The sequence below is a fragment of the Eptesicus fuscus genome, chromosome 25 (genome assembly GCF_027574615.1).
Source record: "Eptesicus fuscus isolate TK198812 chromosome 25, DD_ASM_mEF_20220401, whole genome shotgun sequence".
Lineage (NCBI taxonomy): Eukaryota > Metazoa > Chordata > Mammalia > Chiroptera > Vespertilionidae > Eptesicus > Eptesicus fuscus.
In genome coordinates, this window is record NC_072497.1 from 12,131,102 (window position 1) to 12,147,014 (window position 15,913).

General features: G+C 48.8%; 6 pseudogenes; all 6 read left to right on the forward strand.

The window, feature by feature from the left end:
- The first annotated feature begins 67 nt into the window (after positions 1 to 67).
- On the forward strand, positions 68 to 175 carry LOC129148382 (small nucleolar RNA SNORD116; annotated as a pseudogene).
- A 903-nt stretch (positions 176 to 1,078) lies between these two features.
- LOC129148409 (small nucleolar RNA SNORD116) lies at positions 1,079 to 1,184 on the forward strand (annotated as a pseudogene).
- A 472-nt stretch (positions 1,185 to 1,656) lies between these two features.
- LOC129148387 (small nucleolar RNA SNORD116) lies at positions 1,657 to 1,765 on the forward strand (annotated as a pseudogene).
- Positions 1,766 to 2,650: 885 nt separating this feature from the next.
- On the forward strand, positions 2,651 to 2,755 carry LOC129148394 (small nucleolar RNA SNORD116; annotated as a pseudogene).
- A 472-nt stretch (positions 2,756 to 3,227) lies between these two features.
- Positions 3,228 to 3,336, forward strand: LOC114229772 (small nucleolar RNA SNORD116; annotated as a pseudogene).
- A 1,956-nt stretch (positions 3,337 to 5,292) lies between these two features.
- Positions 5,293 to 5,398, forward strand: LOC114229771 (small nucleolar RNA SNORD116; annotated as a pseudogene).
- Positions 5,399 to 15,913: the final 10,515 nt, after the last annotated feature.

Below are 15,913 nucleotides of genomic sequence, written 5' to 3' on the forward strand. Positions count from 1 at the left end.
TGTGCCCCAAGGTCAGCCATTTGGCCACCATGTGTCTGAACCAGGGCTCTGTGTCCACAACGTGCTGGGATCGATGATGACTCCCTAAAAAAAACCAAACCAACATTCCTTGGAAAAGCTGAACAAAATGAGTGAGAACTACACCCGTCGTCGTTCTCATCGGTAACTGAGGTCCAGCACGTTCCGTATCCCAGGGACAGGAGTGAGGGACAGCTTCCCTTGTCACACGTGAGCAGGCACCTCCCAGTTTTTTAACATCCGAGAGAGTTTTCTTGGTGTTGGTTGCCAGTTTTTCAAAGTTACTTTTATTGCTTTTAGAGAGGAAGGGAGAGGGAAAGAGAGAGAAATATCAATGATGAGAGACAGTAATTTTCTGGTTGACTCCTGCACGCCCACTACTAACAATCGAGGCCGCATCCTGGACTTCAGTCCTGACTAAGAAAGGAACCATGACCTCCTGGTTCATTGATGGATGCTCAACCACAGAGCCACACCATCCAACCCACAGGGCTTCATTTTCCACATGGGGAGGTCCATATACAACACAGGCCTGCATATTTGCAACCCCCCCGCACACAGGAAGTCACATCTGCCCTCACTCATGCCTCAGGGACAGGAGAAGGGACAATCAGATGCCAGGCCAACGAGAGGGAAAAGGCAGGGAAGTTACCTGAGGACCCGGGCACATTACTCAGACGCACCTTTGCTTTGTGTCCACTTCTCAGGTGGAGCCGCAGCGCCAGGTTCTGCTTCAGCCGAGAAGAGAAGACTGTTGTCTGCCTGGATGGCCCGAGTCTCCCCGGGAGTCCAATTGTGGCCCTGAGTCGCCGCCGAGCCAGGATCCCTCAGGAAGGTACGCGATGCTCTGCTCCTCGCTCAGCCATTAGCTTTTGGGGTTTGGAGGTGCTGGAAGCGGCTTGTTTGGGTGTCCAATGGCACCCGGGGTGTCCCTCCAACACTGGACTGAGTGCTCCTTGCTCAGTGGGGGACCTGGTCCCGCAGGCCCCGGAGGACTCTGAGGGCATTGCGTCACCCAGTGAGCCCCAAGTCCGCTTGCTCCGTTGTTTAGAACGTGCTGGGATCGATGATGATTCCCCCCAAAAAAACCAAACCAACATTCCTTGGAGCTGAACAAAATGAGTGAGAACACATACCGTCGTCGTTCTCATCGGAAACTGAGGTCCAGCACGTTCCCAGCCCCAGGACCAGGACTAGTGAGGGACAGCTTCCCTTGTCACACTCAGGCACGCACCTCTCAGGACATAAGCCCAGCTGCCTACCTGCCCACCTCATGGTGTCACACACGCCCGTGGTCACCCCTAAGGGATGGAGGGACTGGATAGACAGGTGCAGGCTGTACCTGGGGAACGGTTGGCGTGTGTCTTGTGACCTGAGAGCATGAATGAGTTTCTCAAATGTGCATGTGGTTTCTCTTCACTCTCCAGGTGGAGTCGTCACGCGAGGGCCGTTGTCCACATACAAGAGATCACCTCGCTCTCCACCTGGGGTTCGGACGTGGGCGGGTCCTGGAAGAGTGTTGCCCCGGGTCTGCCTCACGGCCGCGGGGCGCTCGAGAAGGTAAGCCTTCCTGTGCCCCAAGGTCAGCCAATTGGCCACCATGTGTCTGAACCAGGGCTCTGTGACCACAACGTGCTGGGATCGATGATGACTCCCTAAAAAAAAACCAAACCAACATTCCTTGGAAAAGCTGAACAAAATGAGTGAGAACTACACCCGTCGTCGTTCTCATCGGTAACTGAGGTCCAGCACGTTCCGTATTCCAGGGACAGGATTGAGGGACAGCTTCCTTGTCACACGCGAGCAGGCACCTCCCAGTTTTTTAACATCCGAGAGAATTTTCTTGGTGTTGGTTGCCAGTTTTTCACACATACTTCTCTTATTTATTTCAGAGAGGAAGGGGAGGGAGAGGGAGAGAAACATGAGTGGATGAGAGAGAATCACTGATTGGTTACCTCCTACACTTCCACTACTTGGGAAGGAGCCCGCAGCCTGGGCATGTGGCCTGACTAAGAATGGAACCATGACCTCCTGGTTCATTGCTCAACTCTTCAACCCTGAGCCACACCAGGCTGCCCAGAGGGCCTCATTTTTCACATGCATCCATAAATGCAACCCACCTGCACACAGAATGTCACACCTGCCCTAACTCATGCCTCAGGGACAGGAGAAGGGACAATCAGATGCCAGGCCAACGAGAGGGAAGAGGAGGACAGGGATGTTACCTGAGGACCCGGACACATTACTCAAACGCACCTGTGCTTTGTGTCCACTTCTCAGGTGGAGCATCAGTGCCCCGTTCTGCTTCAGCCGAGAAGAGAAGACTGTTGTCTGCCTGGATGGCCCGAGTCCCCCGGGAGTCCAAGTGTGGCCCTGAAACGGCGACCAGCCAGGATCCCTCGGGAAGGTAAGCGATGCTCTGCTCCTCGCTCAGCCATTAGCTTTTGGGGTTTGGAGGTGCTGGAAGCGGCTTGTTTGGGTGTCCAATGGCACCCGGGGTGTCCCTCCAACACTGGACTGAGTGCTCCTTGCTCAGTGGGGGACCTGGGTCCGCAGGCCCCGGAGGACTCTGAGGGCCTTGCCTCACCCAGTGAGCCCCAAGTCCGCTTGCTCTGTTGTTTAGAACGTGCTGGGATCGATGATGATTCCCCCCAAAAAACCAAACCAACATTCCTTGGAGCTGAACAAAATGAGTGAGAACACATACCGTCGTCGTTCTCATCGGAAACTGAGGTCCAGCACGTTCAGAGCCCCAGGACCAGGACTAGTGAGGGACAGCTTCCCTTGTCACACTCAGGCACGCACCTCTCAGGACATAAGCCCAGCTGCCTACCTGGCCACCTCATGGTGTCACACACGCCCGTGGTCACCCCTAAGGGATGGAGGGACTGGATAGACAGGTGCAGGCTGTACCTGGGGAACGGTTGGCATGTGTCTTGTGACCTGAGAGCATGAATGAGTTTCTCAAATGTGCATGTGGTTTCTCTTCACTCTCCAGGTGGAGTCGTCATGAAAGGCCTGTTGTCCGCATAGAAGAGACCACCTTGCTCTCCACCTGGGGGTCGGACGTTGGCGGGTCCTGGAAGAGTGTTGCCCCGGGTCTGCCTCATGCCCACAGGGCACTCGAGAAGGTAAGCCTTCCTGTGCCCCAAGGTCAGCCAATTGGCCACCATGTGTCTGAACCAGGGCTCTGTGACCGCAACGTGCTGGGATCGATGATGACTCCCTAAAAAAAAACCAAACCAACATTCCTTGGAAAAGCTGAACAAAATGAGTGAGAACTACACCCGTCGTCGTTCTCATCGGTAACTGAGGTCCAGCACGTTCCGTATCCCAGGGACAGGAGTGAGGGACAGCTTCCCTTCTCACACTCATCCATGCATCTCCCAGGGCGTGTCCATTTCATCCCGTTCTGTCTTATGGTCAGTGTCTTCTTCACCTTGGTTGGGTTCCGTGATGGAACCGTTCTGATTGGTTTGAGTGGCTGTGTAGGCACGGTGGCCAATGAGCACCTCATCTGTAGGAGTTGGAGAGAGTGACCGTGGCCTTTGTCCTGGGAGCTCATGGTGTTTGCCTTGTTGGCTCTGCCGTGGTAGCCCCTGTAGCTCTGACTTGGGCAGCAAAGGACAAAACATGCATGGCTCCTGATTCCGCCCCATTTCCCGGCTGGCAGCGATAGCTGTTCTTGCCTTTTGACTTGGTGCGAAATTGTGAGTTCCCTAGGGTGTTTTTGGGGTACGTTGTCGATAGTAGGCCTTGGTGTTGCAGTTGTGACATCCTCCTCCTAACCCCCGCCCTGAGTCCACATGCATGTGGACTGTGCTGGGCTCCCAGCACTGAGGTGCTGCTTCCGGTGGTGATGGCCATGGTAAGGTTGCAAGAGGAGGGCAGGTCTGGGGTGGACTCCATGCGCTTCCATAGCATGTCCTGGCTGTTTGCTTTGAGCGAGGTCTTCTGCTTCCCATGATGTTATTTTCTTTAAATACACATTTATTGATTTCAGAGAGGATGGGGGAGAGAAACATCAGTGAGAAGGCAGAAACAGCTATCGGTTGGCTAACTTCTGCACTTCCCCTACTGGGATTGGAGCCATCAACCCCAGGAATCAAACCGTGGTTCATGGGTCAAGGCTCCCGCCCTGAGCCACACGCGTGGGCTGTGCATGCTACTTCTAAAAGAGCCCGTGGGTGCTTGAAGGTCTCCTGGCAGGTCAGAGCCTGAGTTCTTTGTCTGGGAAACGTGTTGTTTTCGGAGGGGAATGTGGCCTCGCCCCACGCGGCGGTGTTGAGGAGAGATGGCCAATGAGGACCAGACTCCGGTCTGCTTTCCCTGTGTCCCCCTGAGGGCATTCGGCTGGGTTTGCATGGCAGCGTGCCTGGCTGAGGTGGCTTGTCTGCTGAAGGGAGGCTACATCCATGTAGCCCTTGTGCTCCCGGTGCCCGTCTCTGTGTGGGAGGTTTGTGTCTGTTTCCATGTGGTTCCTTCACGTGCATTTGACCGGTGACAGTTTTAAGGGACAAAATGTCCGAGTACAGGGCCCTCCTGCTTCTTAAGGGCACAATCGTAGAACGTGTGTTCTTTTGTCCTGATTTCTGGGCCTGTATGAGCAGTCCCGTGAGGTGAGGCATTGTGGGGTTTTGTTTGTTGAACAGTCTTTTTTTCCATGGGAGGCAGGGAGCGTGTCCAGGATGTGGGCACAGGGCTATATGTTTCCCTTGAGAAGGCGGCTGCCCACAACACATGCGATGTATCAGTAGTCTGACCTGCACGCATGGTGGAACACCCGCCACTCACATCTCAGGGAGAGAAAAACGAGAGGGATACACAGGTCGGGTAAGAGGAGGAGAATCATGTGGGTTCATTCCTGAGGACCCGGGCACATTACTCAGACGCACCTGTGCTTTTTGTCCACTTCTCAGGTGTAGCTGCAACACCAGGTTCTGCTTCGGCCAAAAGAGAGGACTGTTGTCTGCCTGGATGGTCCAAGTCTCCGGGAGTCTCTGAGGAAGGGTGGCCCTGAATGGGTGCCCAACAGGAATCCCTCGGGAAGGTAAGCAATGCTCTGCTCCTCGCTCGGCCATTAGCTTTTGGGTTTGGAGGTGCTGGAAGCGGCTTGTTTGGGTGTCCAATGGCACCCGGGGTGTCCCTCCAACACTGGACTGAGTGCTCCTTGCTCAGTGGGGGACCTGGTCCCGCAGGCCCCGGAGGACTCTGAGGGCATTGCCTCACCCAATGAGCCCCAAGTCCGCTTGCTCCGTTGTTTAGAACGTGCTGGGATCGATGATGATTCCCCCCAAAAAAACCAAACCAACATTCCTTGGAGCTGAACAAAATGAGTGAGAACACATACCGTCGTCGTTCTCATCGGAAACTGAGGTCCAGCACGTTCCCAGCCCCAGGGCAGGAGGAGTGAGGCACAGTTTCCCGTTCTCACACTCGTGGTTTCACACCAGCCCGCAGTCACTCCTCAGGGAAAGTGAGCCTGATGGACAGTTGCAGGGCTTCCCTTGGGGAATGTTTGGCATGGATCTGGTTACCTGAGAACCTGGGCAGGATTTCAACCATGTGTGTGATTTCTCGTCACGTCCCAGGTGATGCTGCCAGCAAACATGTGCCCGGGATGATGTTCTGGGAATCCTGTGCGGCTCGCTGATGGGATGGAGCCCTCGCAGCGAGGCAATCCAGGCCCTGTGGGTGCTGCTGCATATCGTGATGGTAAACAGACTTCTTTGCCAAAACCAATCTTTGTTTTCTTTTATATTGCGTTTATTGGGGTAACACTGATACATAAGATTATGTGGGGTTCAGTTGTTCCGTTCTGTAACACATCGTCTGTGTAGTGCAAGGATGTCAAACTGAAAGGTTAACCTGGGCCAGATGAACAAGGTTTAAAGTGTATGTGGCCGCAAGAAAACCAAAGCTTCAGTTTTCATAGAAATATAGGTTTATTTCGATAGAGACATGCTCCATATGAAGGGCTGAATTATATGAGTCGTCGTTAGCGTAAAATAATAGAACATTTTAATAAAACGTAACATTTGTTCTTGAACATTAACTTACCAGACACCGAATAACTGCACAAGTTAATAAGCGTAATGCAAATAAACCTATTTTTCTTGTTCTCCGAAAGTGAAATATTTCTTGTTGCGCACACCAAACAAGTCAGTCCAAGACTAATGCTGTGCCCATCAGCTGCTAAAATATCCGCTGCCAATATCAGTGGAGAGAAATGGTGCGCCTGCGTGTAAGGCGCGTAAGGGAAATGAATGCAACACGGTTACAGTGATCAGTCATTAGCGAATGTTGTAGTTCGTTATTAATAATTATGTATAACAGGATATTGTAAAGATTAAGTTACTTAATTTTTATTTAAACGTTTCTTTCATGCTGTTCTATTGGCTGGGCCACAAAAATATTCATTGTGGGCCGCATGCGGCCCGTGGTCCGCGAGTTTGACATGCGTGGTCTCTTGTATGGTGTGTTCACCACCCTAAGTCAGGTCTCCTTCCATCGCCATCACCATTTATCTCCTCTTTACTCTCCTGTGCCTCTCCCACCTCCCTTTGCCACTGGTAATGCTCATACCGTTGTCTGTGTCTATGAGGGGTTTTAGCTGTTCAATTCCTTTACCGTTTTATTTTTTTTTTACCCAACTCCATAAGCCCCTCCCCCCTGACAGCTGTTGGTCTGTTCTCTGTATGGATGAGTCCGTTTCTACTTGGTTTGTTAGTTCATCGAGTTCGTTAGAATCCACATACGCGTGAGGTCACGTGTTACTTGCCTCTCTCTGGTTGGCTTATTTTACTTAGCGTAATGTCCTCCAGGCCTGCCCGGCTGTCGCAGAAAGGTGTGATTTTTCCTCTTTTTCACAGTGTGTAGCACTCCATGTGTAAAGGCCTCACCTCTCTTTTATCCACTCGTGTAGTGACAGGCACGTGGGCTGCTTCCATGTCGTGGTTGTTGTACAGAACGCGCAGTGAGCTGGGGGTGCATACATTCCCTCTGATTGGAGTTTTGGGGTTCTTGGGATATATAACAATTACAAACAACATCATCACCCTACACCAGCATCTGAAGTTACAGAAAGCAGTAGTTGACAGGATCAAAGGGATAAAGAGGGAAAATCAGTGATAAAAACTGGACTCTTCAATATCCTCTTCTCAATCATTGAAGACCAGTTAAACAACGAATCGGTGGGGTTATAGAAAATTTGAGAGTCTTACCAACCTACGTGAGCTGATATCTAGGTCACCCGGCAGCAGCAAAACCCAAATTATTTTCAAACACACCTAGAACATTCTCTAGGGTAGAGCTATGCCAAGTCATAAAACGTGTCTGAATGAAGTTAAAAAAAAGATTGAAATATTGTTCCGGCCAGGATGGCTCAGTGATTGAGCATTTACCTATGAACCAGGAGGTCCGGGTTGGATTCCCAGTCAGGGCACACACCCAGGTTATGGGCTCGATTCCCAGTAGGGGGCATGCAGGAGGCAGCCGATCGATGATTCTTTCTCATCATTAATGTTTCTGTCTCCCTCTCCCTTCCTCTCAGAAGTCAATAAAAATATATTTTAAAAAATAAATAACTGAGATCCTTTAAAAAAAATCAAGGTATACATATTTTAAAACATTGATCAGCTGCCTCCTGCACACCCTTTCCTGGGGATCAAGCCCATGACTCAGGCACGTGCCCTGACTGGGAATTGAGCCGGGGACCTCTTGCCTCCTGGGTCAACGCTCTACCACTGAGCCACACCAGCCAGGCTGACCTTAGGGGTTTTTAAAGGCATTTTTCTGGCCACAGCATGGACCCAGATACTGTGGCTTTCCCTGTGTGCCGGGGTACGTTCCCCCAGAACATGCAGAAGGCAGGCGTGTAAGGACGTCCTCAGACTCCTGACCTTAGAAAGTGTGTCCCTCCCCTTCGCCAATGTCCGTTCTGTGTCCCTGCAGGTGGATTTGCTTCTCTGGGTGCTGCCGTCGCCTCACCGCCAGTGTCGGCCACGCGACACCGCAGTCGTCCTGCACGGAGCCTCCCCGCTGTCCCGTGTCGCCGCGGACCCCTCCTGCAGATAAGACATGCTTAGCTGAGCAATGGTGTGTTGGGCTGTCATCGCTGAGACTTTACTTTGGGCGTGGTGCCTTTCCCTGGCTGCCACCTCACTCGGTCCCAAGAGGAAGTGGTATCTGCACAGACACTCAAATCGATGGGATGCCTCAGTGCTCTCATAGGTACCAATTGACAATTTTCATTGGCCGGTGGGGGAGGTACATTTTTTTAAAATAGGGTACAGGACAAAGAAATGCTGCATGATTTCCCCCTCAAAATTTCAAAGCAGATCTAAATTATTAAGTGCACTCCTCTCTCCTAATTCTCTCTTTTTTAAAAAAAAATATTTTTATTGATTTCAGAGAGGAAGGGAAAGAGTGAGAGATAGAAACATCCATGATGAGAGAGAATCATTGATCGGCAGCCTTCTGCATGCCCCCTCCTGGGGATCGAGTCCTCAACCCAGGCATGTGACCTGACAGGGAATCGAACCAGAACCTTTTGGTTCATAGATTGATGCTCAGCCGCTGAGCCACATGAGCCGGGCCCTAATTGTATCTCTGTTAAGGGAGTTTTGCACATACACGCACACGCACATGTACACGAACACGCAAGCTGTTTTGGGAGGGGGTTCTGTACGTGGGACCATATTGTACAATTCTCCCACACACAGTCTGTCCTTGAACAGTCTTCAACTCCCTTTTTCTACTTCAGTAATGGACACCTGTGTCATTTATGGGATGACTGCTTTGTAGATTGGATATAATCCCATGTTCTCTTAGACACTGAGGTTAGCGCCACATTTCTGTGCAACGGACCTCCCTCTAGAGCAGTAATTTTGCATCTGTCCCCAGTAGATCATCATCCATTACTCAGCCGCGGATGCACTGGGGTTCAGAACCTGCACATTCTCAGTTTTGAAGATTATCACAAGATTTCCTTAATAACATGGGACCAACTGTTCTCACTCCAGTGGCAACCAATGGGATTGCCAGCGTTTCCCGGCCTCCCAGGTTGTGGGCTTCACACATACGGAAACCTTTGCCAGTGCGAGAGCCCAAACTATTGTCTTCAGTTGTCTGTCTTTTGTTTTTGGGTTCGGTCATTTTCTCACACGCCGATGAGCCATCTGCATCTTCTCCTTTCCTCTTTCTGTCTAACTTGGGTGGCGGCCGGTGCTGGGGAGGCTTCCATCCGTTCCTTATTTCGAAGCGCTCCTTTGTGATCGGGCCAGGAAGCTTCCGACTGCCAAGCATTACAGACAGTCCTCACGCCCTCTCAAACCTCGTTTGTGCTGTGAGACTGTGTACAACGGTTCTGTGTCCGACTACAGCCGTGTTCGCTTGTGTGGCTTCCGAGTCTCACGTCCTTTCGGAAAGCTGTTTACACGGATTCCATAAAACTCGTCACCTATGTTAACTTCTAATTCTTTTCTGTTTTCTTTAAAATTCCAATCCTTCAATCATGAGGGGAAAAAATTTTTTTTTAAATTTGAAATCGTGATGTTGCCAAGTGACTTGCCACGACTTGCGATTATTTGCCGATCATTGCCCACCTGTCTGTGATGCCATCTGCACTGCCGCTGTATCGCCATCGGTGACTCGGCTCCATTTCTGTTCTGTGATCTGTGTGTCTCCTCTTCTGCCTCCCGTTGTCTCATGTGTCTTCTCATTGGAAGAAATTACAGTTTAGACTGCAATTTCCTCAACTGTAATAAATTAATTTGTGGGGAAAAGTGGTTCTTAATCATGTATGTCTTCCTATCCGAGGACAAGGTACATCTTTCTCTTCTATCCTTTTAATTACAGTTTCGGATGGATGTTCAGTTTGGAATGGGGTGTTTCTTTCCGCTTATTTTCTTTCTTGATCTTTATATGTTTATATATATTTTGGTATCTGAAAGTTTTGTTTTGGGGGTGGGTACGTAATCTCCTTTCTCTTTCTTGTGGCTTTTCAGATTTTTTTTCAATGTACATACTAATTCCTTTGCAAATATTGGTAGTTTTGTTGGTCCCCTTTGATTTGAGTTATGCTTATTAATTTCCCTGACTGGTATTTCCAGGACACTCAAACCAGTTGTAGAAATATCACTCATCCTTGACTGAATCAGATCTTAATGGAATGTGTCTTGGGTTTACCCAGCACATTGTTGCTGATCTGTTTTCCAGAGAGACTCCAAACATTTTCCTTTTAAAAAATATATTTTTATTGATTTCAGAGAGGAAAGGAGACGGAGAGAGGTAGGGCCCATGCCCAGGTAGTGTGTGTGCAGGAGGCAGCCGATTGGTGATTCTCTCTCATCATGGATGTTTCCATTTCTCTTTCCCTTTCCCTGAAATCAATAAAAACATATTAAAGAAAATGGGGAAATAAAATTGTCTTGATCCAGAGAAGACAAGGCTGTCTATGTAGAAAATTCCGAAGAATCTACAAAACAAAACAAAAACATCTAAATGCATAGAACAAGGATAAAGGATGCAAATTTGAAATAAATTTTAAAAAACCATGTACATCAAAGAAAATGTGCATATAAATATCATATAAATATTTATATATTGAATTGGGGTAGCACCCTCGGTGGGATCCTGGAATGGCAGCAGGACATTCAGTAAAAACCAGGGAGATCTCAAATCGTAAGCTTTAGTTAATAACAACGTATCCACATGCGTTAATTGTGTGGCCAATGATCCATACTAATAGAAGATGTTAACGTTAAGTGAAATGGGGTGTAGATGTTTGGGAACCCTCTATTCCATCTTCACCTCTTTTTTATAAATCTAAATCTATTATGAAATAGCGTCTATTTTTTCTTATCTTTTAAGTACATTTTTTATTGATTTCAGAGAGGAAGGGAGAAGGAGGGAGAGAGAGAGACATCAATGATGAGAGAGAATCATGGATCGGCTGCCTCCTGCACGCCCCCTCCTGGGGATCGAGCCAGCAACCCAGGCATGTGCCCTTGATCGGAGTCCAACCCGGGACCCTTTAGTCAGACTTAAGCCAAACCAGCTAGGTTGAAATAAGTCTCTTTTTAAAAGGAATTTAAAAACCAATCAATGTAATTCATTACAGTAACATAAGTGAGGGGAAACTTTTAGGTGATCATCTCAAAAATAAAGAAAAGCATTCAAGAAAATACAAAACCAATTTCTCCTAAATTTCATGGAAACTAGTAATTGAGCATTAAAAAAAGAGATAAAAGTTAATTTATAGAAGCAATCAATTGCAAAGTCACTGATATTGGAGATATTGAAAGTTTTCCTACTGAGATAGGGAGCAAAACAGAAAATTTCTGTCACCATTTCTGATCAGCACTATTCTGGGTTGTCCTAACACAATAATTCATGGAAAAGGAATAGACAGTGGATAAGGATCAGCAATGCAAAGACATACAGTTTATTATTTACAAACACCAAAATAGTGCCTATGTGTGTGTGTGTTAGTATGTTTTATATGCAGAGCTATCTACCTAGAGACCCCCAAATAATCTGCACACAATTAAGGAAGCGAATTTAGCAAAGTTACCATATTCATCAGCAAATAAGGACCATGAAACGTTGGTCTATGTGAAATAACACATGACAAGTGACCACGTAGAAATAGAACATTTCCAGGAACATCAGAAATAGCAGTTATGGAGGAAAAGATCACGGCGCACTGGAAAGCATGATTGAAAGGAAGTTCACATGCCTTGCACATAAGGGAATAGCATACCTACTCAGATTGGCAGATGCAATTACATAATAGGTGTTAATTCTGCCCCCGATTCACTTTAAAGATTAAATGCAGCCCTAACCGGTTTGGCTCAGTGGATAGAACTCGGCCTGTGGACTGAGGGGTCCCAGGTTCAATTCTGGTCAAGGGCATGTGCCTTGGTTGTGGGCACATCCCCGGTGGGGAGTGTGCAGGGGGCAGCTGAATCGATGTTTCTCTCTCATCGATGTTTCTAGCTCTCTGTCCCTCTCCCTTCCTTTCTGTAAAAAAATCAGTAAAATATATATTTTTTAAAAGATTAAATGCAATAATCTCAGGTCTTTTGGATACTGTCAGTCTGATTTCAAGAAGTATGTAGGCCTGCTGGCCTATTTTTCATTTTTAATTTATGGCCTATTTTTTATTTCAGAGAGGAAGGGAGAGGGATGGAGAGATAGAAATCAGTGATGAGAGAGAATCATCCATTGGCTGCCTCCTGCATGCCCCCCCCCCCTTACTGGGGATCGAGCCTGCAACCCAGGCATGTGCCCTGACCCGGAATTCAACCCTGACCTCTGGGTTCATGGGTCATCGCTGAACCACTAAGCCATGCCAGTTGGGCTGATTTCAGGTTATTTCCATGTGTTATATTCATGAATCGTGTTTCGACAAGGAATATGCAAGGATCCTGGCCATCCCTAGAATACTCCTAGTCCCCATGAACAAATGTACTCCCCGTACACAGTTAACCAAAATCCATACAAATATGCCCTAAATACGTAGACATGAATGCATAGACATTGATTTTTAGAGAGAGGAGAGAGAGAGAGGAACATCAATGATGAGAGAGAATTACGGATCGGCTGCCTCCTGCACGCCCCCTGCTAGGGATGGAGCCCACAACCTGGGCACGTGCCCTGACCCGGAATCAAACGGTGACCTCCTGGTTCATAGGTTGATGCTCAGCCACTGAGCCACCCCGGCAGGGCTGCCCAGACTAACTTGACTGAACCTGCCAAAACTCCAATCCGCATTCGAACAAGGGTTTAAGGCCCACATAGATGTCTAAGGGAACGGGGGCATGGCCTGGGTCGTGAGGACGTTTGATGACAAACATTTAGGCTGATGACCCAGGTCGGGTGCCATCCTTGGGAGGGGAGGTAGGCGTGTCGCAATATTCCGTTGGTGTAGGTGCCACAGCTTCACCCACTCATGCCTCCTTCCATAGCTCTGCCCTTGTCAGTAACACCCGCAGTGCACATGGTGGCATATATCTCTGTGGGTCTCCTGGGCGCTTGGCTAGTTCAGCTGCCAATACCCTTCCTTGCACGCTCAGCCACGCCCCTGGGAGGGGCAACCCTGAGCATCCCTATTGGTGCAAATGTGCCCGGTGGGCGGGGCCACCGCGTGCCTGCCTCTCCACCCCTACTAGCCCCGCCCTTTCCTGGGCTGGGCCAACCTGACGCGCACCGCCCTCCGGCTGTTCTGCGCTCTCTGCAGCCTTGGGTGGGAGCTCCGTGAAGATTGGGGCGTAGAAGCTCCCCATTTTCCCCACGTGAGGGCAGCCAGGCGCGTGGACACGGCCGGGTCCCCCCGACGGCACGCTTTCCCTGCCCCGGGCGGCCCTGCAGGTGGGTAGCGCTGTGTTCCTCTGACCGCCTTCCTCAGGGAGCGCAGGCCTTCGTGCGCGCAGCCAGGTGGGAGCGATGCGCCCTTACGTGCTTGCACCTGCGCCGGGTCCGAGGCGGTGGGCTCGGCGCTCCTGCTTGTGCGGGGGAAGGGTATAGGGCCCTGCCCGGGTAGGAGGGGGGGTGGGGGTGCGCAGCGGGCCGGGAACCTGGAGGGAGCGCCGGCTCCCTGCTCTCCGGGTTCGGGGCGGATTGGAACAATGACCTTCGCCGGGGCCTCCTCCCCGGAGAGCGCTCTGGTCCCCGGCCTTCTCCGTGCCCTCACGCCCTTCGTCTGTATTCTCGGCTGCCTAGACAGCTTTATCCTTTGCTGTGGTCCCCCTCGTTTATTTTTGCCTTTTTTCTTATTCTTTTTGTAAAGAAATTTTTTGTGAGTTTATTTGAGCCAAACTGACGACAATTGCAGGGAAGCAAAATCTCAACGGATTGGGATAATGCTCCGGGGAAGGGTGCGGTTATTTTTGCTTTTCTTAAAGCCTTCGCTTTGGGTGTCATTCTCATTCATTTATTCCCATTCTCTCTCTCTCTCTCTCTCTCTCTCTCTCTCTCTCTCTCTCTCTCTGTCTGTCTTGTTTCCAAGACCAACATTAAGGTGCTTTCCCCAGTGTGGACAGTTTCAGGTCTTACATTTAAGTCTTTGTTTTATTTTGAGTTGATGAGAGAGAGAGAGAGAGAGAGAGAGAGTGTGTGTGTGTGTGTGTGTGTGTAGGGTGTAACATGGGTCCAATTTCATTGGTGTGTTGTTGTTTTTGGTGATTTTTTGTTGTTGGTTTTTTGTTTGTTTGTTTGTTTTTTGCACATGGGTATCCAGTTTCCCTGGCACTGTTTATTTATTTTTAAATATATTTTTAATATATTGATTTAAGAGAGGAAGGAAGAGCCCTAACCGGTTTGGCTCAGTGGATAGAGCATCGGCCTTCGAACTGAAGGGTCCCAGGTTCGATTCTGGTCAAGGGTGTGTACCTTGGTTGCGGGCACATCCCCACTGGGAGGAGGCAGCCATTCAATGACTCTTTCTTATCATTGATGTTTCTTTCTATCTCTCCCTCTTCCTTCCTCTCTGAAATCAATAAAAAATATATTTAAAAGAGAGAGAGAGGAAGGAAGAGGGAGAGATAGAAACATCAATGATGAGAGAGACCCTTGGATCTGCTGCCTCCTGCACGCCCAGATGGAGCCGGCAACCCCCCGCATATGCCCTGATGGTTGCACGGAAATCGAACTGGGACCTCCTGGTTCATAAGTTGACCCTCAACCACTGAGCCATGCCAGCCTGGCCCAGCACTATTTATCGGAGAGACTTTTTCCTGTTTCGTACTGTGGACGAAAAGGGAGCACATGCTGACCTGCCTGACTTTGGGAAGGCCTGGGTGGTGGCCTTGCGAACTCAGAGACCTAAAGTAACCACAAAGGATGGTCTGAAATGGAAACCTTTTCATCAAAAGGCAGTTTATGGTGGGTATCCTGTCCTGGGCCAGTGTGTGTTCGAGGGTTTATTTCTAGGCTCTGTGTGTTTGATGGCGGCAGGATACTGTTTTGTTGTTATTTTTTTAATCCTCATCACAGGATATTTTTTCCCATTGATTTATAGAGAGAGTGGAAGGGAGGGAGGAGGAGGAAGAGAGATAAAAAAAATCGACCCCTACCAGTGCTGGGGAGCCTGCCCTTGACCAGGAATCGAACCCAAGATACTTCAATCCTTGGGCAGCACGTCCACCACTGAGTCAAACTGGCCAGGGCAGAATGTACTGTTTTGATTACTATAACTTTGTAATATAGTTTGAGGTCAGGAAGTGTGAGGCCTCCAGCTTTAATATGGTTCCTCAATATTTCTTTGACTTTTGGGGTTTTTTTTTTTGTGTGTTTTTTGTTGTTGTTTTTTTGTTTTGTTTATTTGTTTGTTTTCTACTTTGGTGAAAAATGTCATTGGAATTTTGATAGAGATTGCATGGAATCTGGAGATCTGTTTGGGTCATCTGGACATTTTAGAAATATTAATTCTGTCAACTCATTAGCATAAGACACATTTTCATATAATTGTGTCACCTTCCATTTCTGTCATCAATGTGTGCTTTTTTTGTTTTGTTTTGTTTTAATATATTTTATTGATCTTTTTAAAGAGAGGAAGAGAGAGGGAAAGAGAGAAACATTGATCAGCTGCCTCCTGCACACTCCCTACTGGTGATGTGCCTGCAACCAAGGTACATGCCCTTGACCGGAATCGAACCTGGGACTCTTGAGTCTGCAGGCTGACGCTCTAACCACTGAGCCACACCGGTCAGGGCTGTCCTCAGTGTTTTACAATTCTCTGTGTACAGGTCTTTTACTTCCTTGGTTAGGCTTGTCCCTATGTATTTTGTTCCTTTTGTTGCTGTTGTAAATGAGATTGTTTAATTAATTTTCTTTTCTTATGGGGAGGCAAGGTGTTTTATCATTTCGGTATTTTTGCCTTTTTCTTCGGGCC